Below are 7612 nucleotides of genomic sequence, written 5' to 3'. Positions count from 1 at the left end.
TCACCGTGTTAGCCAGGATGGTCTCGATCTCCTGACCTCGTGATCCGTCTTGGCCTCCCAAAGTGCTGAGATTACAGGGTTGAGCCACCGCGCACAGCCCCAGATTTCTTATGTGTATATTTAGATGCCTTCAAGTTGTTTTTGTTTTCCTTTAGACAAGTAGTGTGCTAGTCCCTGAGTTTAGCCTTGTACCTTAATGATTATTATAAATCATTTCAAATCATTATGAAATTATGATTTTTGCCTACTATGTAGTAATAAAACGTTGTCTTTTTCTTCCCATTCTCCTCTCCCTTCCAGAAGTAAATACACAATTCCTGAAAAGCTGGTAGATTTTTTCCCCCAGCTCAGGTCTTTATTTAAAATGCTGTGGTTGCACTGATTTCACTATTCCCACAGTAATCCTAAAAGGGATAGGAATAATAAGCTTTCACAAGTACTTACTATGTGCCAGGTAATGTGCTTCATTCTCACAACTATCTTGTATGGTAGGTATTTTAACAGTAGATGAGGAAACAAACACTAAGAACATAATAAATGATAATGAGGAAGAGAAGGAACAGTTTAGGTGCCCATTATGTAATAAACATTGTGCTAAGAGCTTTATGATCTCATTTAATTCTTTCAACAATTCTATGAGGTAGGTACACCTGCCCGTATTTTGTAGCTGAAGCAAAATGTGTTTCAGAAAGGCTTAAATAACTTGTTCAGCATCATACAAAGCTTATGCGCCTGTTACTCATACTGCCTCCCTGGGAAACCTTAAAAAAAAGAAAGTCAGATTTTCTTTATAAACTTAGTATCTATAGTAGGTAATTATGATTTGCTTACAAGATGAAGGGCTATTATTGAAAAATTAATAGCAATTGGCTTGGATTCTAAATTATTCTGTTCTGTGTAAACACGGCAAAAAGTGTTGTGTCCTGGTTTTAATTGTTGTACATGCTCTGATCCCAGCAATTTCATTCCACGAACTTGCTTTTCATGGTCAAATTTAAGTCTGTTAAGATTTTCTGCTCACAAAAATAGTAGATGTGTCAGGTATTCATTTACTTTATGAGGTTGTCCAAGTGTCTTCAGTTATCATTTGTTGCCTCAGGCCAGTCACTAGTTTCAAGTTGTTGATAATCTAATGTATGAAAGAATTATTAAAAGAATTATTAAGCAGTTAATTACGGTACATTGATATAGTTGCTATAGTTGTATATTCTATTAAGGGGAAGACAGCAGGCTGAAATAACTCCGTGATGTCATCCCAAGACTTTTCTCTCCTTCCCCCAGAAGGAAATTTGGTTAGCAGAATTTTTTTGAAATCTTGAAGGCACCATGGCTCTCATGTAACAGTAATGGTGTAGATGGCTATAGAGAAAGGATCTGGGAATAGAAGAACCTACTAGCAAGATGTAAAGGAGCAGGTGGAGTTAGGAGATCTAGGGACAGTTTTTTTGGTAGAGTTTAAAAACAAACAGATTTCAGGAAGTGTATAGTAAAGCCTTGAATTCTAACTAGCAGGTTGCATGTAGTTCAGTAGGGAGAGAGCTAAACGCGAATGGAAGAAAATACTGGACTGGCATGATAGATTTGGATTTGATTTTGGTCGCCGAAGACAAGTTACTTAACTTCTCTGAATATGTTTGCTTCTCTAGAAAATTGAGGTAATAATATCTTAAAGTAGTTATAGCTATGTGGGTGAAATGAGCCTGAAGGAGCTCAGTAAATGTTTGCTGAATCCTAAATAAAGCACTCAATAAATGTTTAAAAGACTGAAGAAACTTTAGATATCCCAGTCAGGATTTAAATAAATAGAGATAGTTATAATAAGCAGTGGATCAGAAAACGTGGAGATAGTTATGAAGGATGCATATGAAGTGTAAAGAGTGAACCAATGGCTATGGTAGAATGTAAGGGACTATATACAAAGTAGATAATAATTAGAGGTGGGAGGGCAATGAACTTGACAGCGGACATTTCTTTGTCTTAACACAAGAACTTATTGATATGCCAAGTTATAGCTTACCTATGGAGATATGACACAACTTAGTTGATGCCTGTTTAGCCACAGACTAAAAGACTGATCCTGACAGATGGAAGTGTCATGCACAAGCATGATGTTAAAAATTCAAGATGACATATTTTGTCCCTTGTCTTGACTTTTCTTCAGAATATTACGCTGTATGGAATGATTTCTCTTCTACTCGGGATCAAATTAACTTTCTTGTAGTTGGCTATTAAGATTATCTGTCTCCTCATTAATATTTTCTGGTTTAATACAGTAAACATATTTTCTACTGTATCATGTTACACACAGTAGGTCTTTTGGCTTATGAATTATACTAGAGGGAATCTCTCCTGACGTCACTGCTGGTGTTGCCTTTAGGGAGACTGTAATAGGCATTTATTGTTCATTTTGAAAAGCAGCTTATGAACCTTTTTTGTGATTATGGAATCTGCCTCCCTTTTTCATTATTATAATAGACTTTATTTTTAGAGCAGTTTTAGGCTTATAAGAAAAATTGAGCAGATAGTACAAAGTTCTCATATACCACCTCTTCTCCAGTTTCCTCATTTGTTAACATCTTGTATTAGTGAGATATATTCGTTACAACTAAAGAACCAGTATTGATGCATTATTATTAAGTAAGGTCCATAGGGTTCACTCTTGGTGTTGTACAGCGGTTCTTCAGGTCTTAACAAGTGGGTAATGTTATGTATCATTACCGTATCATACAGAATAGTTTCACTGCCCTAAAAATCCCATGCTTCACCTTTTCATTCTTCCTTTACTCCCCCCAAACCCTTAGCAACCCCTGATCTTTTTACTTTCTCTCTATAGTTTTATGTTTTTAAGAATGCAATACAGTATGTAGCCCTTTCAGACTGGCTTCTCCCACTTAGCATTATGGTGTAGATATTTTCTTTCCTTGGCTTAATAGCTCATTTCTTTTTCATTATTGAATAATACTTCATTGTATAGATGGACCAGTTGTTTATTCACTCGTCTGTTGAAGGACATCTTGGTCACTTCCAGCTTTAGGCTGTCATAAATAAATCTACTTTAAACATTCATGTGCAGATTTTTGGGTGTATATAAGTTTTAATTCATGTAGATAAATACCTAGGAACGTGATTGCTGGATTGTGTGGTAGGACTATGTTTAGCTTTGTAAGAAACTATGAAGCTGTCTTCTAAGGTGGCTGTACCATTGTACATTCTTTGTTACATGATTGACTTGAGATATCTTTTCCTGATAGCAGAAGGAAAGCCTGTATGAATGTGTGTGCCCTGTTAGAATCTCTAAACCAGTTTTACAGAACATGAGCTTCAAGCACAATTGGAATGCTCAGTTCTATTCTCTATTGCCACCATCTAAAGAAAATTTCAGATGTTTTAGTTTCTTGTGTGGTTTATCGGTTTACTAATGTATCTTCTCTTAATTTCTACTTATTTACCTTCCAAAAGGATTGAATGCATTTAAAGTTTTGGTTAAGAGCTTTAAAAATTTAGCCTGCTTATTATACTTTTTTTTTTTTTTGAGATGGAGTCTTGCTCTGTCGCCCAGGCTGGAGTGCAGTGGCTGGATCTCAGCTCACTGCAAGCTCCATCTCCCAGGTTTACACCATTCTCCTGCCTCAGCCTCCCGAGTAGCTGGGACTACAGGCGTCCGCCACCTCGCCCGGCTAGTTTTTTGTATTTTTTAGTAGAGACAGGGTTTCACTGTGTTAGCCAGGATGGTCTAGATCTTCTGACCGTGATCTGCCCGTCTCGGCCTCCCAAAGTGCTGGGATTACAGGCTTGAGCCATCATGCCTGACTATTATACTTTATTATACCTTCTCCATTGCATTAATTTTTAAAAATTATTTTTATAACTTCCCGTCTCATTTGTACCCATGGGATTTTAATTTACAGAAGTAACTTTTAAGAGATAGCACACAGAGGCTAATGCCATTGAAAGAAATTTTTATTACTTAAATTTCCCAAAGAAGGGGGTGTATCATGTCATACAGGCAGGGCCAAGGGAGAAGCAGCACGTTTTCATCAGGAGGCAGAAGAAGGCATGAGGAGAAAGCCTGGACCAAACCTTTTGTTGGGGTTTTCACAGGAAAGGCAAGGCGAAATAAATAGTGTTGGATTGGCTAGTTTCAATAATTCTGACTATCTTTGGGCTGTAAGGGTGATTCCTAGTAGCCCGGTACCTGGCCCAGGATGATTTGGGGTAGAGTAAATATTGGCTTGGTGTGTAAAAGTTAGATAAGGTGGTTGGCACTATAGACTTGGGATTGGGTGGTTTGCATATAAGAAGTATGCCCCTGGCCAAGCCTTTTGTTATCTATAAAAATTGGCTATTCCTGTGAGGGGCCATCTCTCCCCAGCAAGTGAGGCCACAGGTGCCAGAACATCAGGAATACAGAAAATAAGAAAATAGGGTTAATATAATTGGCCCTGTGATTAATGGATGCCAATGGACAAATAAAGAATCTAAGAAAACACAGAACATGCCCTCAGCTTTTTAAAACCTGTTTTAAATCATGAAGTATAACATATATTTATAGAAAAGTACATAAAATAAGCATGAAATATAGCATATGATTACAGGCATAAATCTTGTAACTACAAGCCAAGCTAAGAGATATAATACTGCCAATACCTTAGAAATTGCTTATGTGTTTCTTCCACATCATAACAACCTCTGTCCTTCAGGGTTACCACTACCCTGACTTTTATGATAATTGCTTACTGACTTTTCTTTCTAGTTTTATCTATATACACTTCACTATATAACAATAGTGTAGTTTTGCCAATTCTTGATATTTACATAAATTAAACTTGATTTAACTATTCTTTTGTGACTTGCTGATCTTATTCAATGTTGTTTTAAAGATTCCTCCTTACTGTTGTTGAAATTTGTTCTTTTTAGTTTGCTGTGTAAGATTCTATTATGTGTGAATATAACTAAATGTATTCATTTATCTGTTCTCTTCTTGATGACCATCTTGGGGGTTTCTAGTTTGGGATTATTTTGAACAATGCTTTTTTTCTTTGATTTATCAAACTGTTAATATATATTCTGGCCACAAGTTCTTAGTTAGTCATAAGTGTAGTGAATATTCTCTCTTGTTCTCCTGTTCTAGTTGTCTTTTCACTCTCTTTGATGTCTTTTTTTTGAGACAGGGTCTCGCTCTGTCACCCAGGCTGGAGTGCAGTGGGATGATCTCGGCTCACTGCAACCTCTGCCTCCCAGGTTCAAGCGATTCTCCCGCCCAAGCCTCCCAAGTAGCTGAGATCACATGCGTGTGCCACCACGCCAGGCTAATTTTTGTATTTTTAGTAGAGATAGGGTTTCACCATCTGTTGTTGGCCAAGCTGATCTCAAACTCCTGACCTCAAGTGATCCGCCCGCCTCGGTCCTCCAGAGTGCTGGGATTACATACAGGAGCCACCGGCGGCTGGCCTCTTTGGTGTCTTCTGATGGATAGTCTTTAATTTTAATGTGGTCAGATTTACCAATTCTTTTCTTCTAGAGTTAGTGTTCTGTTTCTTCTCTCTCTATAAAAAAATTTAAGATTCAGCTGAGTGCAGTAGTATATACTTATAGTCCCAGCTACTCAGGAGGCTGAAGTGGTAGAATCACTTAAGCCCAGGAGGTCGAGGCTACAGCGTGCCATGATTATGCCACTGTACTGGCGGGGGCAACAGAGCAAGACCTTGTCTCAAAAAAAATGTTTAAGGTATTTATGAACGGGAATTCCCTGTACTGAGGCAATGAAACTATTTCTAAAAATACATTCTAAAAACTATACTTTTGCCTTGAACTTTTTATTCTAAAATCCACTGGAGTTGATTTTTGTGAACTGTATCAAGCATAGGTCCAATTTGACTATTTTTCCATATATGTGTATACTCAATTATTTCAGCACTGTTTATTGAAAATACTGTTTTCCTGTTGATCCACAATGGTACTTTTGTCATGTATCTATGATACATTGTTACAGAGATGTTCACATACCTCACATATTTGTAGGGTTATATATGGATTTTTAATTCTCTTCCATTGATCTGTTTTATTATCTCTGTGCCAAGAATACGCCAAGTCTTCGTATCTGGTAAGCAAGCCATCCCACCTTATTCTTTGAGAAGGTCTTGGTATTCTTGAGCCTTTATATTTACATATAAATTTTAGAATTAGCTTATCAGTACACACACACATGCGCACACACACACACAACACCTGCTGAGTTTGATTTAGATTACCTTGAATCTGTAGATTGATTGAGGGAAGAATTGGCATCTTTACAATATTGAATTTTCCAGTTGTTGAAGTTGGTGTATTCATCCATTTATTTAGGTTTTTAATGTCACAATGAAGTTTTATAGTTTTTCCCATAAAGGTCTTTAATATCTTTTGTTAAATTTATTCCTGGGCACTTGAGTTTTTATATGCTATTATAAATTTTGTGTGTGTGTGTGTGTGTGTGTGTGTGTGTGTATCATTTTCTGTTCCCTGTGAGTTAGAAGTACAGTTTATTTTTGTATATTGCTTCAATGTCCAGCAACCTTGCTTACTCTTACTCATTTTGAGACTTGTTCTTAGTCTCAAAGAGAGTATTTTCAGCATATTATTAAGCATGATGTTTATTATACATTTTTATACATATTCTTTATAAGATCTAAAAGGGTGAGCCAGGTGCAGTGGCTGACACCAGTAATCCCAGCATTTTACGAGGCTGGGGCGGGCAGATTGCTTGAACATAGGAGTTGGAGACCAGCCTGTGCAACACAGTAAGACTTCATTTATACTAAAAATAAAATTAGCCAGGTGTGGTGGCATACACCTGTAGTACCAGCTACTCAGGAGGCTGAGATGGGAGGATCACTTGAACCTGGGAGGTTGAGTCCGCAGTAAACTGTGATTATGCCACTGTGCTCCAGTCTGGGCAACAGAGTGAGACCCAGTCTCATATTTTCTACATTTCTAAGATAATGATATATTTTTCCTTCAAATTTTGATGTCATAATTTACATTAATTTTTGAATGTTTAACTGATACTGTATTTCTGGTTAAACCTAACTTCATTGTGATACATTGCTCTTTTAATGTATTGCTAGATTGGGGTATGCCAATATTTTTTCTTGAATTTTATTTTTAGTCTGTGTTCATGAGTGAGATTGTGCTGTAATGGGCTTTTCCCTAATATACTGAGTTGGTGTCAAAGATGTGCTAACTTTGTGAACTAAAGTGTGGAGTTTACCCTTTTGTTTCTTATTCTTTGGTTAAATTTGTATTTGTTTAAAATTGTTTCTTTCTTATTTGGTATAACTTGTTCAGTGAAATCTTCTGAGCCTAAGTTTCTTTGACTGAAGTATACAAATGAAGAAGCACATCATTTGCACACTATGAATACTTCATCTTAAGTTTGGAAGTACATTTTTGTAATACTGAGGTAATCTCTGTGTATTTGTTACATAAGTGGTATTAAAATGATTAAGAAAAAATGAGGCCGGTCACGGTGGCTCAAGCCTGTAATCTCAGCACTTTGGGAGGCCGAGGCGGGCGGATCACGAGGTCAGGAGATCGAGACCATCCTGGCTAACATGGTGAAACCCCCTCTCTA

At 37.0% G+C, this 7612-nt stretch overlaps 1 protein-coding gene across 2 annotated transcripts in view; it reads left to right on the top strand.

Moving 5' to 3' along the window:
• Positions 1 to 7612, top strand: part of FNDC3A (fibronectin type III domain containing 3A) — a 216032-nt gene that overhangs the window by 30650 nt on the left and 177770 nt on the right. The window lies entirely within an intron of this gene.

Source organism: Colobus angolensis, unplaced genomic scaffold (genome assembly GCF_000951035.1).
Source record: "Colobus angolensis palliatus isolate OR3802 unplaced genomic scaffold, Cang.pa_1.0 Scaffold101, whole genome shotgun sequence".
Lineage (NCBI taxonomy): Eukaryota > Metazoa > Chordata > Mammalia > Primates > Cercopithecidae > Colobus > Colobus angolensis.
Note: the sequence above shows the minus strand (reverse complement) of the source record. Positions and strands in the feature narration are given on the sequence as shown.